This window comes from Ochotona princeps, chromosome 9, assembly GCF_030435755.1.
Source record: "Ochotona princeps isolate mOchPri1 chromosome 9, mOchPri1.hap1, whole genome shotgun sequence".
In the NCBI taxonomy this organism is placed as follows: Eukaryota; Metazoa; Chordata; class Mammalia; order Lagomorpha; family Ochotonidae; genus Ochotona; species Ochotona princeps.
In genome coordinates, this window is record NC_080840.1 from 49,430,501 (window position 1) to 49,453,465 (window position 22,965).

The 22,965-nt window shown below is 40.3% G+C and overlaps 1 protein-coding gene across 1 annotated transcript in view; it reads left to right on the forward strand.

The window, feature by feature from the left end:
• Positions 1-240: 240 nt before the first annotated feature.
• Positions 241-22,965, forward strand: part of LOC101528881 (sodium/potassium transporting ATPase interacting 3) — a 198,371-nt gene continuing 175,646 nt past the window's right edge. Inside the window, exon 1 of the mRNA XM_058668666.1 lies at positions 241-367. The gene's annotated coding sequence lies outside the window, so the exon portion shown is untranslated. The remainder of the gene's footprint in view (positions 368-22,965) is intronic.

Genomic DNA, 22,965 nt, shown 5'->3' on the forward strand with positions numbered 1-22,965 from the left:
CCCTAATTTTATCTCACATCTGCTTCTGGAGAAAAATGACACATTTTCTTAATTCCTCTTTACCTCCCATGTGGTCAGGGACAAATTTCATCATATTGCCTTGTATATTGTGCATAAACTTGAATAATCAGAGCCATACAACAAAAGGGTGAAAATGGAGAGGCCAGTGTTGGGGTGCAACAGATTAAACTGTCACTTCAGAATCTTTCAGTCCCAGCTACTCTGCTTGTAATTCAGCTTCCTGCTAAAGCCCAGGAACTTGAGTTCCCATCAACAAGGTGGTAAACCGAGATGGAATTCCTGCCTGTTTGTTTCAACCTGACCCAGACCTGCCTGTTAAACTGGAAGGCAAACTATTGGACAGAAGGTCTCTCTTCCTTATCTTCATTCTCTCTATCTTTCTCTCCTTTCCCCCACCCCTCTCTGACTTAATAAATAAAATAATACATTATTGAAGAGAGAGAGAAAACAGAATAAAACAAGCAAGCAGGGAAGGCAAGAGGGATGCATAGTGCATAGAAGGCAAAGTTAGGTCAAAGACCTATGTGGCATCACAGTCTATTCATCTTTTTCTTCTCTTCGACCCATTAGAGCGATTGATTGCTTTGCATTTAAGAATGGATACACTACAGGAAAGTGTGGCAGTCTCTTGCCTGCTCTTCCATATGTTAATAAATCAGTTGCTGGAGAGTCTTTTGTTACAAATCATTTCCTACTTCTTGCCAACAGTTTTGTGTTAGCTAACTCTAACAGGAAGAGACATCTAAAGTTATTGTTAGCAGTTTTAGTCTAAGAATGAAATCTGTGCTTTTCAGCTAGCCTTAGAAAATCTAGAAGAGTGAAAGCACATGATTAGGATCAGCTCTAGAGCTGACATTAGGACAAGCTGTATGAAGCTGCCATGCTACATGGGTGCCAGTTTATTTCCTAGCTGCTCCTTTTCCAGCTCAGATCCCTGCTGGTGTGTATCCAGGAGCAGCAGAACATGGCCCAACACCTTGGAGCCTTTTCACCCATGTGGGAGGTCATTTGGGAAGTGAGGCCATTTGGAGAGTGAACCAGTGAACGAAAACGTTCTTTCCGTCTCCCTGTAACTCAGTGTTTCAAATAAAAGAATAAACCTTTCTGTTTTTAAGCAATAAGCTCTGTAATTTAAACAAGCAAAATGAATCTTTGCTAAGGATAGACATAGAGTAGACATACAGAGTTAGGATTTGCAGGAATGCTTTGCCTGATGTCTTAGGGCAGTTCTTCATCAGTATGTGAGATGCTAATGGATCAGGACCTTTAGATGGAAGAGCCACAGGATTCTGCAAGCATTTTCTCCCATCAGCGATAGGAATATAACTAACCATACAGTCATTTTGCTTTACAGAACCGCTTATGTGTGATCTCTGTGCTTTGAAGAGCATAGGCTTTATTGCTGCTGTTGCTGCTGCTGCTGTTGTTATAAATTGCTAGGCCCAATACAGATTCAAAGCAGAAAAAAGCTACCCTGCTTTTAACTCCCTGGAATTCTCTGAGAACCTTCTGATTCAGGCTTGCTGGGTCTCTTGGTTCAGTAGTGGAAATGTGAGCTGTTTAGACTGGCTAGGAGTCCAGTCCCTTCCATGTAACTTGCGATTTTCTCTAGGAAATTGCTATTTCCAGCTTTGCAGGTGATCCTCTTGGTAGGCAATTTAAGATGCTTACAACCTACTGGCAAGCTAGTGAGATCAGGGCTTTCATTCCTGGGCAAGCAAGTGGCAAAAGATTCTCTACTGAGGCATTAAAACAAGCAAGTGAAGTTTTCAGAGTACCAACAAATGCATCATCCTTTAAATGCAGTGATGAGGCTTTGCCATCTCTAGTGATGAGTGTTGTTATTTGTTCCTTTATGGCTTCCTTGGTACCCACTTCCTTTAAGCCTGCTTTTTGTTCTATTGTTGTGAGGGCCATTCTGAGTGTTTTGGTGTGTGTGTAGGGGGAGGGGGTATGTGTGTACACTCACACACATGCATATACTCACACACATGCATACACATGGATCCTTCATATGAATCTTTCATCTCAACTACCTAGGGTTCTTTCTCATGCTTAGAAAAATGCCTTATGTTGATACTATCCTTGTTGATCTTATAATGGTGACATACATGCAAGAAGCATAATCCAGTGAGGTGTCTATCCCAATCCTCAGAAACTGAGCTTTTTCCATTACTTGTGTGAAGGAGTGATGAAAACATTTTTAGGTAAAATGAGTCTATGTCTAGTGATTGCCCAAAGAAGTTTTTGTCTTGGAGACTTACTTTGCATTTTGAATGTTTAGTATTGTACTTTTATTCTTACACATTTGACACCCTAAAGGCTCTTTGGGAGATGGGTCACTCGGCATGGGTTGAGATAAGACAAGTCTCCCTCTTATCCTGTTTCCCTTGATTAGCTGAGAGCTTTGAGAAACTGCTTGACAGATTTTTTTCCTTCAAAAGAAATCTATTCATGCTCAAGAATGTTCTGCTTTGTCCTTCAGATGCTTTTGAAAATAGCTTCAGATTTAGGTGCTTAAAACTGAAAATGTAGAGCCAAGATTTTTATTGACCTGAGATGCAGATAAGTAAGCCCCATAAACATCTCTTTCTCAGAACCTTCAAAGTCACGTAAAGTGTGATAGAATCCTTTGGAAAGAATAAAAATGTGAGTTTGGCTGTGAACTTACAATAATGTGAAGCTCTTTGGATTTAGAATTTTAACCGTGGAAACTGGAAAATGAAAATTACATGAAATGCAGTTGTGTGTTTCTGTATAAAATTTTATTTCTCAAGTTACATACATTTCAACTTATTCAATATCTATAACTATTTTTGATACACCTCTATGGCAAAAATGTGTGTGTTCATGGAAAACAGAATTAATAGACAAGCTTATTTAGGTTCCCAAATTTTCAAATCCATGCATATTTTTTCATGATAAATGCTTCCTCTTAGCTTTTTGATGATTCTGTAGCCAGTAAGCCTTTTTAATAATTCTGTAAGTGTATGTGTATTGTCCTTGTGTCTACACTTACATATGCTAAGAGTCAAAAGTTTAATTCTTGGAAGGAAGATATTATTGGGGTTTGCCTGTCTCTACATATTTCTTAGTTTTTCCTCCAAATAATGCTTCATTTCCAGATATAATAGCCTTATCCACCCATCATCTGTGAAAATAACATATGTTCTTATTTATCTTATAACTGCAAGAAGGAAACTTGGGATTCAGTTTGCTGGGGACTGTATTAAATCACATGCTCACTATAAACCAATCATTCTAGCCAAGTCATGGGATAAGATGATTGACTTGCCTATATCACATGCTGGTAACCCTTGACAGAAGCTTCTCCAAAGGTACAAAAATTTCCAAGGCTGCAGCTGGAAAAATGGAAAATAGGGGGGAAAATGGCATATTCTGCCACGTAATAAAGTACTGTTTTCTTGTTCCAAACCCCTAAACTTTTATACACAATGAGGAATCATGTGGATAAATCTCAAGTTCCTGTTGCTTATTCACAATAGGACTACAATGGAGAGAGGTGGATGACCATTCAATTAGTTCAGAACTGTCTGTCATGAACTTTAATGTTTCAGAATGCTATTTGTATAAGGTTTCTAGAAGTATTGGACCAACAAACACAAATTTCAGATGGCAGTACACAGCTATGGAAGGTTTCTGAACATAGGAAAAAAGCATACATAAATTTTCAGTGTAGGGAGATTACTGTGTAGATAGAGTGGACTTGAGCAAAGAGAAACTATAACTGTAGGGACTCACCAGTTACATGAATTGCAATGTATCAAGAAAAAATAAATAAAGCACAGATTGAACCAGAGTACAATTTTAAAACAGAAAAGAGAGATAATTCAAGAGATCAAAGATACTTTCAAATATGAAAAAAGTACTGCAAAAAATGAGACAAAGTAAGCAACAGAATAGCCACCCAGAGTTATGTGTCTCCTGTTCTTCCTTTCAACCTTCCATGTGATTCTCTTGTGCCATTGTCCTGCCAGTGCTCAGCTGCTGAATAATCCCAAATCCATCTAGAAAACACAGGTGAATTTCTCCAATCTGACCTCTACCTGTCTATCTGACCTCATTTCCGAAGTTTGAAATTCCTTCTGTGTTCCAAGCTCTTTCTCTGGGTTCATTCTATATCTCTTTGCCTCTTTGGTGTGAGATCTAAATATGGAAGGCAATGATTTCTCCATTAAAGGGGTATATAACTATCACTTTCCTTGGCGTCTTGCTGACTTCCATGTAGACACCTTCAAAACCACCTGCCAAACTCCTTCTACTATGCAAACCGTTTCCCCACTTTACATCTATTGAATGCCTTGGGAATTGTGCTTAAAATTGGAGGCTATAGGATGCTATCACTGTCATCAGAAACAAAATATATATAAATGACAAGGAAATGCCAGATGCCTTCATATTAGTTTGCCTAAATGTAGACAGGTAGCATTTTTAACTTTAAAAAAAATTATTAGAGAAGCAGAGGGGAAAAGATGGAGGTCCTACATTGGCCGATGTATTTCCAAAATGCTTGCAGTATCATGGCCTTTATGAGGTCGAATCCAAGAGCCAGTTATTTTACTCAGGTCTTCCACATGAGTGTAAAGAACTTAAGTATCTGCTCCATCACCTGCTGTCTTATTAGGTGTACATTAGCAGGAAGCTGGAATCAAGAGTGGAGCCAGATACTCCAATGTGTGATAGACCCTTGCATTTTAAGCTGTAGATCTAACACCAAACCTGAAAGGGTAGAACTGATTTCATTTGGATACCACTGGTTTTAATAATCAACCAAGCAAGCAGGCAGAGATGCCCAGTTAATCCCAGTAATAGAACAAAGGTTCATCTGTGGAAGATATTCTGACAAGAGCCGAGGTGAAGAGAAAAGGTGATAGGATTATGAGAATTATTTTACATTGTTACTCACTTCATAGAGCAGAATCAACATCCTTGTTTCATCTCCCATGAGAATGGAGTAAATTGCAATTCTATAATTCCTCCAAGAAAGGATCATTAAGGCAGAGAGTGGAAAGCAAAGCTGGCATTCAGTTTTCCATGGCAATGTGGTTCTCAGATCCAAGGCCGAACCATAAAATAGACAAGTTTCCAGGTAACTTTTTAAAAAAATTTATTTCTTTTTATTGGAAATTCAGATATACAGAGCAGAGGGGAAGTAGAAAGGATGATCCTCCATCCACTGATTCACTCCCCAAGTGGTCACAACAGTCACAGTTGTGCCAATCCAAAGCCAGGAACTCAGAGCCTCTTCCAGGTCTCTCATGCAGGTGCAGGGTCCCAAGGCTTTGGCTATCCTAGACTGCTTTCCCAGGCCAAAGGCAGGGAGTTGGATGGGAAGTGGAGCTTCTGGGAGCAGAACTAGCACCCATATGGCATCTCAGCACTTGCAAGGCAAGGACATTATCCACGAGGCTACTACACCATGTCATCCATGTAGTTTTTATATAGACCTTCTAGATTTGCCATGACACAGAAGGGTCTTTGCTGAGATTTTATCTGGAAGTTTGAAGGTTAATTACTTTTCATGTTAGAGCTTCCAAATTTCAGTGTGATCGTCTGTAAAATGAGGTTATAAATATATAACTGGCCTATCATAAAGGATCATCTTGTACATTAATATATGCATACCATATCATAAACAGCATCCTAAGCGTGGTGCTGATACTGATGTGATTTATTATTTTACTTTGTTTTATTTTATGAAGTATATCTATTCTGAGGCTATAGTTTCGGTATACATTTGTATACATTTTATATTAAGGGGTCTCCTATAACACTCCCTACAATTAGTACTTTCCATCACTGGTAACTAATTCATAGTATATACCATAATCCATGAATCCACACATTCAGTGAAATGCTGTGTTTATGTTCTCTCTTGTATCAAGTTTAGTAGTGTTCCCATGAAAACGAGATTCTAATCCCTGATACCTTCAAATATTATTTTATGTAGTAAATTATTTGCAACACGATTAAGAATCTTTAAGTGGTGCTGAGCCCAGACTGGCTCTGAGGACCTTAGATGCCACCCAAGTGTCTTTAAAACAGACCAGCACGGTCAGATTAGACACCAATAGTGGAAAAGGAATGGAGAGATTTTAAGATGTTGGCCTTGAGGATTAGAATGATATGGCCACAAACCACAGAATGTCAGCAACCATCAGAGGCTGAAAGACGCAAGAAACAGGGTGTCCCATACAGCCTCAGGAGGGGATGCAATCTCCCGGACTCCTTGATTTCAGGCGTCTGTCCTCTGGAGCAGCAAGAGAACAAAATCCTGTTGTTTCAAAGCACTCAATTTGTGATGATTCTTTCACAGCCACCACAGGAAATGCACACACTCACCATACTATGCCCAAGATCCAGGCTTGTGTTGAATCTATTTTCTTCTGTAGTTCGCTATGTGAACCTTCTTAAGATATTAAGAGCTGGACTTGAAGTCAATATGGTCAAAGCAGACTCAGTGTTACCAGTTCTGGCGTTTGACAGAATCGTTTTAAGTATCAGTCCCACCAGTTTCTAGCTATGTGACCTCAGCATATGAATTAACCTTCAGTTTTCTCACCTGTAATATGGTGGTAATGACAACAGCACACAGGCATACTGTATGGATTAAAATAGAAGCTCACCTAACAAAATGTCAGCGCAATGTGGTGTTCATTAAATATTAGCTGTTATGATTAGCACTTATTTTAATCAGATCACACATAACAAGATATATATTATTTGATTACAATACATATTAGCAGTTGCTCAATTTGATTAATTGTATTAACTCTGTATTTATTAATCATATACTAGTTCTCAAGGAACCCTGTGCCCTCATTTATCAACCTGAAAAATAAAAGGCAGTAGTATTCATTTTACAGGGCTTCACAAGGATTAAGTAAGGGTAATTCACATTAATAACTTAACACTTTAAGAGCATATAGCAAGCATGAAGTGTTGTTACTGCCAGTGTCCATTATCTCATTTAATCCTTGCAATGGCCCAGACTAATTAGAACTGTGAGTGTCTCCATTCTATAGTGAGTCTTGGAATGAATTGCTCAAGTATATCCAGGTGGTATGGCCTAACCTAGTTTTTATATCAGAACAGTCTGAAGCTCCTACAGTTTCCACATGCCAATAAAATTAAATTTCAAGATTTCATCAATTCAGTTTAGGTGCTAAGTGTACGCTTTTCCGTATAGGAGATCTCTGCGTGATTTCTCAACTATAAAAAAAGTCTTATTAATGAGAAGAATAAAGGAACAGGTTAACATATAAGCTGCTAGCCCTAACCCTAAAAAATTAATAATTTTTTTATTCTTCTACCTTCAAAACTTTCAATGTAATCAAAAAATCTTTAAATGTTCATGTTATATAGTAATTAATCATGAAGAATGTTACATCTCCCTGCATATCAGTTGATATATTTATAAAGTTAATGGTTATATCTACATGGAATTCCCTGAACCATTATCTAGGAGCCTGAAATATGTAAGAATACTTAGCCCACAAACACTTTGAACATGGCTTATTGACTTCTAAAATGGTTGAGTAACCACAAAACAATCTTATTTTCTTTATTAAAACACTAATTTTATTTCCTAAAGATTCAGCTTACTGATTAAATTGATCTCTTGAATTTATGTTTTTATTTTCAATTTATTTGAAAGTCAGATAGCAGAAAGAGAACTTTAATCTACTGGCTAACTCCTGCAGCAACTGAAACTGGACCAGGCTAGATTAGAGCCCACAACTCTATCTTGGTTTCCCTCATGCATGGCAAGGACTTAAATACATGTGCTGTCACCTTATTAACTCCCAATGCATATACATTTCTGAAAGCTGGATGGGAAGTGAAGTAGCCAGGATGTGTACCAGGTGTTCCATATAGGATACATGCATCCTAAGGGGCCGTTTAATCACTGCACCAAATGTGTGTACTCTTCTACTCATTCATTATTTAGTTCACGACTCACACATGTGATGTAAAAGACATAACAAGCTTCCCCAAACACAGCTGACTTTTTGGTGTGAGGAGATGGTAATCAAATAAAGCTTGAATGCCAATTTTAACTGTACTAATTGTGAGACAACACAAAATGTGATTTACTAATTGTTCAGAAAAAGTTGACATGCTTCAATTATAAACATGCATCCCCTTCAAGTAGGAAGATAAGGTAAGGAATTTATAGTATCTAAAACAGTGACTCTTTAATGTTGGATAGTGTTTTGTGTTGGACCTGTTAGGGACCAGCAATGAGAAAGACAGCCCCAAATGAGGAAAACTTTCAGAGAGCAGAAAGCTTTTAAAAGAAAAAGGTTAACTGGCTGACCTCTGTGCTGCATTTTGCATTTCTTCAACTGACTAGACTGCTCTTCCTGTCTGATTCTGAATATATAAAGGTTCAAATCAAAGGCAAGACTCGGAACACTAAATAATCTTTCGTGCCTGCCCTACACTAGGCACGTACATTTTTCTTAATAGTAGAGTCATATTTTTCCTCTGCTTGGTTCATATAATGTTTCTTCTGTGCCTTGCTAGAAAATGTCCTGCTTGCTATCTTGAATTTCAGGCTTTGAGATAGCTAATAAGTCTTTTAATAAACAATAAGCACATTGACAGAAAAATTCATGCCCATCTTACGTGTACTGCAGTAAGCTGCACAGAATAGATATAAGCAAGCTTTTGTAAATTGAGCTTATAAAGTCACACAATTATAAAAAACGTTGATTGTGGCTTTTCAGTTCTATCCAGCAGTAACACCTAGCTCCTCACTCTGCACACACACTGTTTCCATAATAGACAATTATCAAGCATCTTATTGGATTATCACAGTATTAATACAGTTCATTTATTGAAATGATCCAAATTAACAATATGAGTATTTTACAGCTCAGGTCATTTACTATTAAATGATTAGTTATATTAATATCATAAGTGTAACTATTTTATCAATTTATAATAAATTTAAAATATCTAGGAAATAATTGGTTTGGGGTGTGTAACTTTTTATTTTTTGAAATAGTTATCTATTATTATCTGAAAACCAACAGTTACAGAGAGGGAGAGGAAGATCTTCCATCCATTACTTCACAACAGATGGAGCTGAGCCGTCTGAAGCTAGGAGGTTCTTCCAGATCATCCATGTGGGTGCAGGGCCCAAGGACTTCAGTCATCCTCCACTGCTTTCCCATGCCATAATCAGGAAACTGGCTCAAAAGTAGAGTAGCTGGAACACAAACCAGTTCCCATACGGGATGTCAGCACCACAGGCAGAGGATTAAAGGGTTATGCCAATGTACTGGCTCTTGATCCGGGGTTTAGATTCAGAAGACTGGTAGTGATTCAGTGCCTGTGAGCACAGCGTGATGCAAGCTGCCACTCAGCCCTCGGGTGTGCAGAGTGATGCATGCCACCATTCAGTCACCAGGTCTGTGGAGTTACAGCAGGCTCATGGAGCACTGGAGTTGTGGGTTTGCAGGGGGCCTAGTTTATAGGGCCAGCATGGGTGTGCATGGACCTGGGGGCTCCCAATCAGGCAGCGCAAGCCTAGGGATTTCCTCGAGTACTTGGTCAGAGCAAGGTCAGAGGAAGGGAAGGAAGATCCCTAGGTCAGCATGAGGAAGGATTGAGGAAGGTCCCAGGGCAACACACGTGTCAGGTGCTTGGGACCCTAGAGCTCCAGGCCAGTACACCACCCCACCAGAGCTGGGCTTCAAAAGGTTGGGCTAAAGAACCATGCACTCCAGGGCGCAGAAACTGTGGATTGAGCAAGAAAAGGGGTGAGGGAATGTTTGGAAGACGGGACCACTGAGGGAGTATGTTGCAGGTAAGGAATGACTTCTGAGGGCTTCCGTCAACAAGGCCACTTCACTTGCAGGTGAGGGAGGGAGGCTGAGACCAACCAGTTTGAAGAGAAATGCCAGAGCACGTTTATGGGTCAGATCGATACACCGACCCATGTGGGAAACCTGAACTGAGATAGTTAGCATGGATCATTGCTGACCATCACTTACCAGTGCACACTAAACCTACAGTTGGACACATACCTGGTAGGGCTGGATCACTGTACCTGCCAGAAGAATGTTGGAACAGGGGATGGGTAATGTTAGGCTGGGCCATGACAGTAATCAATATACAAGAGAACGAGGTCTGAGGTAGATTCTGTGGAGGATATATGGATTTGCATTGTCAGATGGGGGTTGGTGACAGGATGAGCTAGTCATTACCATGGAAACCCCCAATACTCATGGGTACTGGGATTGGGGACAAGCTGGGCTGGTCCAGGATTCAGCACCTGCAGGCACACCCAAGAACAGAATGTCATGCAGGCCAGGCTGCAACACCCACTATTTCATACAGAGGCTGAGATGAAGGAGTCAGACTGTGCTGGGTAAGGTCTAGCAACTGCTGGGACATGTGAAATCTGGGTCTGTGATTTGTCCTGTTGGGAGACCTTGGAAAACTCCCCTGATGAGCTGTAACTCCTGTTGGTGAACTGATTCAGGCCTGAATGTTGGTCAACTGGGCAAAGTAGTCTCACCCCTCAGCAAGTGCTTAGGTTGATTCTAGGGTGGGGTGGATTGATCAGGGCCAGGCCAACCTTAGCACAATGCATGTGCAAGAGTAAGGATAGAGTGCAAGTCATGCCAGGCAAGGCTTTCACGCCTACTGGTATGCATGAACAAGGGATGGGATCAGACTGGGAAAGGATAGGCTGCAGCACTTGCCAGCAAGAGTTGGGACTGGGATCAGGCTGGGACAGGTCAGACTGCAACATCCAATGGCAAAGACCAAGAGGGAGGATGAGCTATACCAACCACTGGTATGTGCAAGATCTGTGGCTCAGAACAGACATAGTTGGGGATCTAAAAGAATGCCCTGGATGGGTTGTGGCTCCTACTAGTGAGTGTGAGAGCCAAACTTGGGGTGTCAATCTGAGCAGAACATGACTGCAGTGTCCCTTGACATAGGTGTGGACTGGGCCTGGACTGTGCTAGACTGGGCCAGACTCCAACACCCACTGGTGCTTGTGAAAGCCAGAATAGATGTAGGACAGGCAGGGTTAGGTCTTAGTACTCACTGAACCACATGAGAGCTGTATCTGGGCATGGACCAGGTGAGACTGGGATGCGGCACCCAACAGTCAGAACCAGAGTAGGTGTGGGCTGTTCCTACCATGACAGGAGTGGACTAAATTAGTCTGGGCCAAGGACCCACCAGTGTGCATAAGATTTGCCCTGGCAGGAGACCTGATAGAGGAGTTTGGGGAACTCCTTTGGCAGGATTCAGTCTCCATAGGTGAGCACAAGAACCAAGGCTGCAAACAGCCTAGAACAGGCTAGACTATGGCTCCTGCCTGCATACAGTATGGGACAGGTCTGGAGGCAGGCCAGACTTGGCCAATTCATAACACCACTTACAGATCTGAGAACCAGGATAGCATGCAGGACAGGCTGAGTCAGGCTACAGCATCAGCCAGTTCACATTAGGGCTGGGGCTGGAACTGGCTGGGCTGAGCTATGCTGCAGAACCCACCAGCATGAACTGGAACTGCAGACAGACCAAGACCAGGCCAGGCAGGGCTACAACATCTATTGGCCTGCATGTGAACTGGGTTCTCAGGGAAAAATCATGCCAGCAGGCCCCAAGGCCACTGAGGGGTGAGGTGATGGTGTTCTTAGGCCACAAGAACCACTGGGAACAAACTAATAGAAATTACAAGCTTATATATGGAACAGCAGGGCAGGAGGGTATGTCCCAAGAACCTCCCTCCCCCCAACACACACACACTGTAATTGGCTTGAAGGCATGTCTATCCCTTTAGACCCTCCAGTCATGTCACAGGTCATATTCTGGGTGCAGGGCTGGAAGCTGTGTCTCAAGTCATGGGCAGATAAGTTGTAATCCATGCCCTCCAGTTCAAAGACAGAGACCCAGGGGGTGATCTCCCACACTGGGTTAGGGGGAGAGACAGGCTGAGCTAACCAACTGTATCCACTGATGCAGGCATAAGCCAGAGTAACTACAGGCTGTGGATGGCATGCCCAGATGCACATGGGCTTTGCCAAAGTATCAGCTGGCAAATGCTGGGACTAGGGGCAAATCCTGACATGCTAGACTGGAAAATCACCTGTACAGTGCAAGATCTGTAACTGAGAGTGGACCCAGTTAGGGGAAATGTGGGCACCTCTCTGATGTGCTAGTACTCTCACTGGTGAGCATGAGAACCAGGACTGGGGGAAAGGTCTGACTAGACAGGTGGTGGCACCCACTGGCAAGAGTGTGGGCTGGATAGTGTGGTTGTTTTGGTTCAGCTAGGCTTCAGTGACCATTGATGTGTACAAGAGTTGACTCATAAATTGAAACTGTAATCTCCAATTTCAAATAATGTGACTGCATTTTTGCAGACAGTGTCTTTGAATATGTAGTGAACATTAAATAAGGTCATTGGAGTTTAATTTAATCCCTAGCCATGGTCATTTAGGGAGTGGCGTCTCCTCTCTCCTCTCCTCTCCTCTCCTCTTTTCCCCTTCCCCCTCTAATTCTCTTCTCTCTGTCTCTAACTCTCTCTCTCTCTCATTCACTTTTTGCTTCCAAATAGATAAAATAAAGAATGAAGAGGAAATTAGGGCACAGACCTGTTTCAAGGGAACACATGAAGACGGTGAAAGAAAATGAGCAACTACATTGCAAAAAGAGAGGTGGTCAGAATTTAATCCTGCTGATAGTTTGAATGGAGACTTACAGCTCCCCAAATTCTAAGAAGATGCATTGGTATGGTATAAATCATGGGCACTGTGGTATCTGTTATGGCAGTTCTAGCAAACTAAGACAGCCAGGAAGACGAGATCCTGCTCTATACTTTTCCTCTCCCATTCAAATGTGCTAGAGGTCAGTGCTGGCAAGTTGTTAGAAAGGCTCTTATCTGGATCCAGCACAATGGCTCAGTGGGGCTAAATCCTTGTCTTGCATACACTGGGATCCCACTGGGGCACCACTTTGTGTCCTGGCTGCTGCACTTCCCATTCAGCTCCTTGCTTGTGGCCTGGGAAAACAGTGACAGACAGCTGAAAGCCTTGGGACCCTGTACCTACCTGGGAGACCCGAAAGAACTCCTGGCTCCTGGTTTTGGATCGTCTCAGCTCTGATCATTGAGGCTACTTGGAGAGTGAACCAGCAGAAGGAAGATCTTTCTGTCTCTCCTTCTCTCTGTAAATCTGTCCCTCCAATAAAAATAAGTGAATCTGAAAGAAAGAAAATGAGAGAGAAACAGGAAGGAAGGAAGGAAGGAAGGAAGGAAGGAAGGAAGGAAGGAAGGAAGGAAGGAAGGAAGGGAGGAAAGAAGGAAGGAAAAGGAAAGGAAAAGGAGAGGAGAGGAGAGGAAAAGAGAAGAGAAGAGAAGAGAAGAGAAGAGAAGAGAAGAGAAGAGAAGAGAAGAGAAGAGAAGAGAAGAGAAGAGAAGAGAAGGTTCCTATCCGTCTCCAAGGTGGTTCCCCAACCCTCACCAGTCCCCTGCAGGCACACCTGCTCCATTATTGATAACATTTATGTCAGAACAACAGGTAGGGAGAGTTTTATTATTTTCTTTCTGTCTAGGAAACATATAACTCACTGGCTTTCAAGAGGGCAAATTAGCCTCATACAAACAGGGATTCAAGTGAGATTTTTTTAGTTAAACCTTGATTATTATGTCATTTGGTTTAGAAAAAAACTCAAATTAAAAACACTAGATCCTCATTTTCAATAGCTAGGTTGTAAAATGCCACTCTTTTTTCAATTTCATTAACTTCCTTTCCTCATAGCTAAAAAAAATTGAATATAATGAGCTGTAATTCTTTACTTCTGTACCTACCTGCCTGCTTCATTCACTTTGGAAAATTAATCAATAACAATCATTCTAAGTAAACCGCTAAGATGGATTATTTCCTTTGAACAAAGCAAGTTAAGGAACATTCATATTTTTTTTTGCTTACTCTTTTAATTGAGTAGAAAATTTCATTTTTTCTAAACCACACTGCTATTTTTAGTCACAAAGGCATTCCATTACTTGCCCCAAGAGGCTTAGTTAGAATGTTAATGGAACCTATATAAAGAATGTCTACAAAATTGTACATATGAACAACTCAGGTTATCTCTACAGTGGAGTAAAAAAAAACTTCCTCTGATTGTGTTATTCTTCAGTTTTTTTGGGCAAAGTTTTCTCAGAAGTTTGGTGGGTCATTTTTGTCCTAATTATTACTTATATTTATAGCCCCACCTCTTTTTTATTATTATTATTTTCCCTTTCTCTAACTCTTCAAGGGTCTACCTCACATCCATAACATACTACAATTGTTTTAAAATGCATGGTGGATGTTGCAGAGAAACATGGTATACCACTTACATCTCCTCTTTGGAGAAAACCTGCAGTGAATGAATCAGTGCACTGAATGTTCCACCTTTCATGGTTGGCCACAGGTTTTTGTTTGTTGTTTGCTTGTTTGTTTGTTTATAACCAAGGTTGCATCCTGCATGAGCTGCTCCCATCTAATCCCCGGGGACGGGGCAGGTGATAGAACTGGACTGCTGCTGTATGATGGGATACCCCTCCGACAAATGATACTCTCTTCAGAGACCATTTTTGTCCTGGAGCTCCCCATCTGCTGAAAAGGCCTGTCATTAGGGAATGGAGATAGTTGCTCCCTGCCACTTCTCATAGTGCATTAAACAATACCTTCTAAGCGAAGGATGACATGAGGTTACACATTGTGCTTGCTTTTTATATTTAATACTGGGGGAATTAATGAAAAATTCATGAAGGCAGTGTCTCAAAATGTTTAAAATATGATCATTCAGATGGGCAGTTGGATGGTGAGACTTTGTGCCTGGACCACACTTCAGCTTCCTGTTCATTTCAGCTTCCTGTTCATTTGTGCCCTATGAATCCAGAGTTTTCTGAAGAATGAATGTGGTTTGTTCTGTTCTTTCACCTGACAACCCTTTTTGGAGTCAATCCCTATCAAAGATGGAGGTTAAAGGGGCGTCTCTCAGATGCAATATGCACTGTGTGCGTAACTCTCCAGTCTTTGTCCACCTAATTCAGTCATTCAGATTATATTTCTCAAACTTTACGGGACACTCTGATGCCATTTCTGTTATTTCTCTCAAATACATTGTCTTTGCCATACGAGCCTCCTGCTTCCTCTGAAGATTCAGGCTTTTGGAACAGAAAGTCAAAAGACAGAAGCCTTTCACTGATTGCTGTTGTTACACCCTTCTCCTGGGGCAACCAGCACAAAAGCAACCATCTGCTTTCAAGCAAAAAGAAAGGAGGTGAAAAGACTAGGAGGGGGACGAATCATATCATTCTACCACTTCTACATATGGCTAGACAATAAATTAAAGTTTTGGAGTTGAGAGGGACATTAGGGGTTTTCTAATTCACCCTCCTTTTCAGTCTTCTCTATTATATGTTCTTGACAGAGGGTCACATGAACTCTGTAATTTCAGTGACAGATAATTCAGTTCCTCATTAGAAAGTGCGTTTCCAAATTGTGAGCCTTCTTAGGCGGTCCATTCTTACATTGAATTGGCTTCTGTTTCTGTTATGGGCAGTAGAGGATCATGGAAAAGATTGACTTAGGCCTAAACAGACAGTGGTGATTCAAATAGTTTCTATCAACTGCAACTTTTCAGCTATGCAGTGGAGCTGATAATATCTCTCCTAATCATAGGGGAGATTAATTAAGGTAAGTATCTGTAAGTATTTACTGAGTATTAAACCCAAATGCCCCAAAATGTCCAATTATGATCCAAATTCAGTAATTATTTATAAAATATGATTTTCCATCTTATTCCAACTCCTAGGATAAACCGTGCTAGTACATCACACAGTAAGACAAATGTATACCTTATGTTAAGGAAATATGAGGGCACTCAAAAAAGATCATGGAATTAAAACTTTTGTTTTATCCCAAAGTTTTGAAATCCTTGCATACATGGGATTTCAAAAATCATGGAAAAATGCAATGTAAAAAAATGCATAGAGTTAATTTTTTAGTGTGAGCTTCCACAGAAATTTTAAGTTTCTTCATATCGTGTATGGCAGACAAACATTGAATTACAAATATGAGAAGGTCTGTGAAGGAAAATACCAGGACACTAAGAGATAAGGGAAACACTCCACTGGTAAGAACCAGGCAGCTTTGTGCCTGACACATGCAAGCTCATGTCTTACCTGCCAGTATGAAGTCTTCCAACATCAAGAACAAACATTGCAAGGTCCTTCTCCGTTCTTCGTAGAGTGTGCTTAAGTAATAGTTTAATACTTCCCACTAAATTGTGGTAGACTTTCTACCTTAACTGTAATCATAAGCAATTTATGTTCTCTTGAAATTTTTCGTGTTATTTTCATTTGAAATAAGAGATAAAAGCAACAAATGCATGCATTATTTTACAGTTTTTGCATTTTGCATGCCAGTTTTTATTTTCAATTACATTTGCTTTTGTAGAGGGGAGGAATAGGTTGTAAGAAAAAATGTGATTTATTTTCTTTGGTAACTAATTTGGAAGTTAGGTATAAGTCACCCACATAGGGTTTGCAAGCTTCTCCCCATTACTAAACCTGTTGCCCTTATGAAGAGACCAAAAGAACTTTTGTTGTATCTTTTCTAAGTAGATGCCTAGTCTGCTTGTTTTTTCAAGTTTTGATAATAGAGCAGCACCCAGATACTTCCTATCTCCTGCCGCAAACTTCAGATTTCAAGCCAACCATCGTGTTCATTTCACACTTTTCATTTTCTTGAGATTTTAGGAAGAATTTACACTTGAACATTGCCTGCATGTTTTCATGCAGCCATAAATTTCACCTTGAAGTTCCAAAACAACAAATTTAGTTCTTTAACTTTATTAATGTACATCCAGCAGCCAGTGTCATCCTGATAAGCCTGCTGCCAGAACCTCAGCACATGACCTGCTTCATTCCTGTCCTCTTGCTTCTTTCAGAAAACGGACCTTGTTGACATCCACAAAGCCTTTTTATCAAAAGACCACAGTTTGGAGGGTCTTCCAATATTCCTACCAACCTATATCTGAAATTCCTTTGCCCATGTCAGAATCCACTCTTTTTTCTTCCTCTCACTGACCCAGTGATTGTGTACATTTGAATATGAAATATATTTCAGTATGATTTAATCCTGGAGCCAGATGACATACCCTGTACAGAGATTAATCGGTTTTGGATGGTTAAGAAAAACTAAAGACATTAAATCTCAGATTCCTCAGCTAGTGCTGAGAAATTCACTGATGTGGGGCTGCTTGACTACCATTCTGAAAAACAAAGAACAAAGGGAAAACAGCACAAACTGATGAAGGAGGACAGGAGCAGAAGCCCCTGGGGCTTGCTGAAGCACAACTTGGTCCCCTCTCTCCACCCATCTCCCTGTCCTAAAGAGCCTCCTGTGGATGAGCCAGCTGGCCTGTGGGAGTTTCCTCTAGTGGGGCTTGTGTGCCAAGTGGGCACTTCCTGTCTGCCCACATTCACCAGCAGCTACAATGTCGAGGGCAGAAAGCAGCGAGGCAGGCACTTATCCCTGAAAGACGGGAGGAATGTCACCATTCCTGCGTGAATAGATGTGCTTGTTTTCAGTGTCTCTCTTGAAAGCCTCATTCTCTGAGGTACAAGACATTATGCCAAGGCAGATGTACTGTCTGGGAAGTTTTCCAAATTCGTCACTGAAAAGCAAAAGATATTCAGCATCCGTGCCTCCATGAAAGTCTCTGTCTCTGTCTGCTCTGCTGGCAGCACTGAAGAGGAGCCGGTTGTCCAGAGACTGGAGGGGTAAGAGCTGGAGCACTGTGACTACAGCACTTCCAGTCCATTTCTCAGGTTACAGAACCGATAAGGACAGCTGCACACATTTCACATGAGCAAAATGTTCTACTGATGAGATAGCAGCTTGCATCTGTCTGAATAAACTATATTCTGGGAACATGTAAAGTCATGAACTTCACTGCACAGCATCTACACAGGAAAGATACAAAATCGTCATTGTCATTGTTATTGCTTCCAGCACAGGTGGAAGGAAATACTGTTAACTGCCTCACCAAGTTTCCATTTTCTTCCCTGGTACTTCAGACAAGAAGGCAAGGAGTAAATTAGGAAGACAACCTTTATTCCCGTGCTGTAATGCAGGAACATAACTGGCTCAGAATCTATAACACAATATTCATTTATGTTAAAGTTTTTCTTAGTTTCAAGTACATATAGTTTGATGTTTTCCTTATGAGTGTTTCTTTTTCTTGAATTACCCATTATCTCTCCCATTGTGGAAGTGCTTTTAGCATCGAAGCAGGTTGTTATCATAGAGAGACTGGCTAAAATGAAGCTTGGATCATCTTTAAGTGGTCCAGCTCCAGGAATGTAACCTGAGAAAGAGGGTATGATGCACACATTCTATTGTCTCAGATCTTAAAATCATTGTAAATGCATTCTTACATGGCATGCAGCTTCAGGAAAGAGTGGGCTAAGTACAACGATGGGCACCTTCACTGCATATCAGCATAAGTTAGAGGAAACTGAAGGTATTCAAATGTTTCTGCATAGATTTCTAAATGTTGCAGGATGTCAAATCACTTTAACACACTGGTAGGAGTTTGCTGTTACTGCTGGCTCTATTTTTTTTGCTTTTTACTCTTGTGACAAGAAAAGATTGGATATATTTGAGAAGGTTAAATTTGAAAATCCTTAACAAGACTGGTCAAGTCCCACATGCTTTGGGCCTTTCTTCCTCTGTCACCACATTCAGACTTATTAGAATGGAGAGTACTTTTTTTTGTGTTGTTATTATTGCTAGCCACATCTATTGAGGCAGAATTCATGGAACTCATGAGATACAAGCTTGACCACTGCATCTGTAGCTGTTAAGGTATGTGAAGCAACTCAAAGAAATAACTCCATGCTTCCTTTCATAATAGTAAGGGCCTACTTATTACTTTCCTTATTTGGACTTCTCTAACCATCTTTTACTTGGATTCATTCAATATCTTAAGTGATCACCTTGCTCCCAGTCTCTGACCCATAGAGTGGCTGACAAGTATTTTCCAGTTCAATCTTATAAAACTAAATATTACCATATGGCTGTCATCATGTGTGAAATAAGCAACAAAATTCAAATTTCATAGCTTGCCACAGAAAAACACTCCAGAGTCATTGTTGACCAAACTCCCTGATTCATTCGCCTGTCTTTCTATTCACATTCTACATACTGGCAATGCTGGAAAAATGTTCAAATTTACTGTATTTCATATCTGTTTTTTTAAAGGATCTATTTACTTTTATTGGAGACACAGAACAAATTTACAGAGGGAAAGAGACAAATAGAAAGATTCCCCCATCCCCTGCTTCACTCGCAAATGGATGCAGTGACAGGAGCTGAGCAATCCAAAGCCAGGAACCAGGAGCTTCTGGGTCCTCACATGAGCACAGCATCCCAAGGCTCTGGGCTGTTCTCCACTTCCCACCAGGACTCAAGCAGGAATCCAGGTGGGAAGTGGAGCAACCAGAGCATGAACCTGTACCCATTTGGGATCCTGGCACTTGCATAGCAAGGATTTAGCTAATTGAAACATTGCACTGGGCCCTGTATTTCATGTCTCTATTTCTATTAATACTGCTGTTTTAGCCTAGAATTCACTCTTACTCACAATCTGCCCAGTGTAGGTTCTCCTGTCCCTCAACATGGGGATATTTTGTCTGCTTCTACACTCCAAAGACTTTCCTAATTCCTTTCCCTGAAGTAGCGTTGTCACTCCCCTTTTGCCATTGTGACAGCACTTTGCCTGTACTCCCAACATTTCAATAATCACATTACATTGTAAATGTTTCATAACAGATTTCTTTGTCAAACTTAGTTACATTTTTACAAGTGAAAGGATTGAGTCTTGTTAACCTTTAGTATCTAACACAGCATGTGGCACCAGAGGATGATTCAATGACACTTGCTGAATAAAAAAAAGAAGCAAGGTTTTAGGAAAACACAGGGAGCTTCCAAAACGTACATATGCGTAATGACAAGACTGCAACCGAATTTTAAAAACCTGCTTTTAAACTTGTCATTTTTACACTTTAAAATTGTTTATTAACATGAAAGAACAAATTTCATGTGTTTCATAGAAACAATTATAAAAAGATAATCATGCTTGCCTTAATTCTGTGTTTCTGAGTTTTAAAAATCCCTTCCTAAGTACAGGAACGGCATGGGAACCAAGTGAGGAGGGAGGCACCAGTAGAAACCCAGTTAATATTGACATAATCCATGCTGGTGATCGTAATAATCAGGTGAAACAGGGTGTTATCAATGAGTACACAGTGAGGAAGAATCATGGGAGTCTCTGAAAATGCAATCAACAGTACTCAGCAAGGGTTTGAAAGGGCAGAAGGAGCAACTGGCACCAAACCCAAAATAGAGTTCACAGTGAAGAAAGAAGGTAGTTGGTGAGGATTCTTAGAACAGGGAGGAAGCTGAGCTACTCAGGCTCAAATGTGATAAACTTTGTGCTGTTCACATGTTTAGACCAAAATGAATTCAATTTTAAATTTCCTTATACATTAACTGTTCAAAATACCTCTTTTATTATACACTCACACACATATATATATATATTTATTACATATACTACTTTACACAAGCACAAACACACATCTGTACAAATCACTACAAGATATTTGTTTATAGGGGAATGATCTTTTGGTCTTTCAGTTTTAGTGATATTCTGATAAATCCATTCAATCAAATATCAAATTTTATCACTGTGATTTTCTACATTTGAAATGCATTTTCCAGATAATCTGTATTAGTTCTCCTGAATTGTTCTGTTACATTTCTTTGAAATTACTGTCAGATTTTTTTCCATTAAGGTCACTCACTGCAATACATCAACAATGAATCCAAATCTGGATTAAGGGCTTTTGGTGAATTCAGAGTGGCTTTTCTCATACCCTATCACAGAATTCGTGACGTAATGCTCCCCGAAGCGTTCCTATCTGTAGCACCAGTCATCATCTTGCTGAGTTTAAATCCTAGTAAGGGATTGGATTAATTCTTTGTTTCTAATGAGAAGAGACTAGTTCTAACAACAATTCTAATTAAATCTTGGATTTGTGGAGCTCATTTCTTAGTAAGAGCTACAGGGAGGTTTACATCTGTTACTTAATTTATACATGAGTACATAGTGATTTCACAAAGGTTACCCAGTGTGCCTGTGTGATTGGAACCCAATATGATTACAAATTTGGATATTTTTTTCCATTTGTACTCTTTACTTTGAGTTTCATTTTTTTCTAAGAAGCAAAGAAGAATAATTTATAAGCCGAAGAATGCAGAATTCTGATTTCACAAAGATGTTTCTCAAGGAAACATCCATGGAGCTGTGGAGTGTGGCTTATTAAGAAGCTGTGGGCTTTCTATTGCTGGAAGTATTTAATGCAGAGCAGATTCATGTAAGTCTGAAAGCATTTATTAGGATACTGCCTGATGGAGGCAAGGTGGAAAGAACTAATTTTCAAGGTTTCGTCTAGTAGTATAAACCAAAGATTTTTCTGTGATATGCTCAGTTACATTGTTTTCCTTGTAACATTTATAATGAGTGTGTGAAAATAGCACTGTTGAAATAGTTCCTTTTAAATTAGTGATTTTGGGCCCGACACAGTAGGCTAGTGGCTAAAGACTTTGTCTTGCATGCACCAAAATCCCATATGGGTGGCACTTCTAGCCCCACCAGTCCCACTTCCCATCCAGCTCCCTGCTTGTGACCTGGGAAAGCAGTCAAGGATGGCCCAGAGCCTTGGGACTCTGCACCCGTGTAGGAGACCCAGAAGAGACTCCTGGCTCCTGGCTTTGGATTGGCGCAACTCCAGCTGTTGCAGCCAATGAATCATTGGATAGAAGATCTTCCTCTGTCTCTCTATATATGACTTTCTAATAAAAATAAAATAAATGTTAAATAATAAATTAGAGACTACAAAGATGTTTGGACTAAATCCTTGATATGTGCACCTTCAAAATCTGCATTTGAACCTGTAGCCAGGGAAATGGTTTAAAACTCAGTTCTGTCCAACAATCGCACTTTTCCCTGTTCCTCTCTGGATAAGAGCCGTGTCCTTACTCGAGCCCACGGGGCTCTTTTGGAGAGAGAGCAGAAATCTAGCCTACTTTACCACTACCTCTCCATGTTCATTTTTTGCTTTCTCTACGCCCATTGTGTTCCAATCATGCTGGCTTCCTTATGATCTCTCTTCTGCAAACACATCTACCCCAGTCTTCAGATGTGTTCTCTTCTGCCCGGGGCTCTCAGGCATGACATAATCTCATAGTGTCAGCCCATTCGTCCTCAAGCCTTTTCTCATATGTCATTGCCTCAGTTGAATCATCTTCATCACTTATTTAAAATTTCAAACTTTCCTCCATCTCCAGTGAATGTACTTTTTCATATCATTTGTCACTTTCTAAAAATTTCATCAGATGCTTACCCATTATGGCAGTTTTATTTTATTAAATTTTTATATATTTGTTTTATTTGGAAATCAGAGTTATGAGGATATTGAGAGGGAGCGGGAGGAAGAGAAAGACAGAACGAGCCATCTTCCATTCTTACTAACCTCTAGAACCTCTCAACTTCAAGAACATTCTCTTGGAGAACAGGGCTGTTTGTATTTTTTCTGGGTGATTCATATAATTCAAAATTGTGCCTGGTGCATATTAGGGTTTCATTAACAGAACAAACAAAAGTTAATACTAACAAAAAGAGCAATGATTCAAAATATCTAATGGATAATTTTTCACTTTTGTGGAAGATATGATTATAATTTATATGAAATGATAAGAAAAAGCTGTCATTCCTAAAGTGTTACTTGAAGTTATGTTCTAACAAGTTAAGAGATGACTCAAAATATAG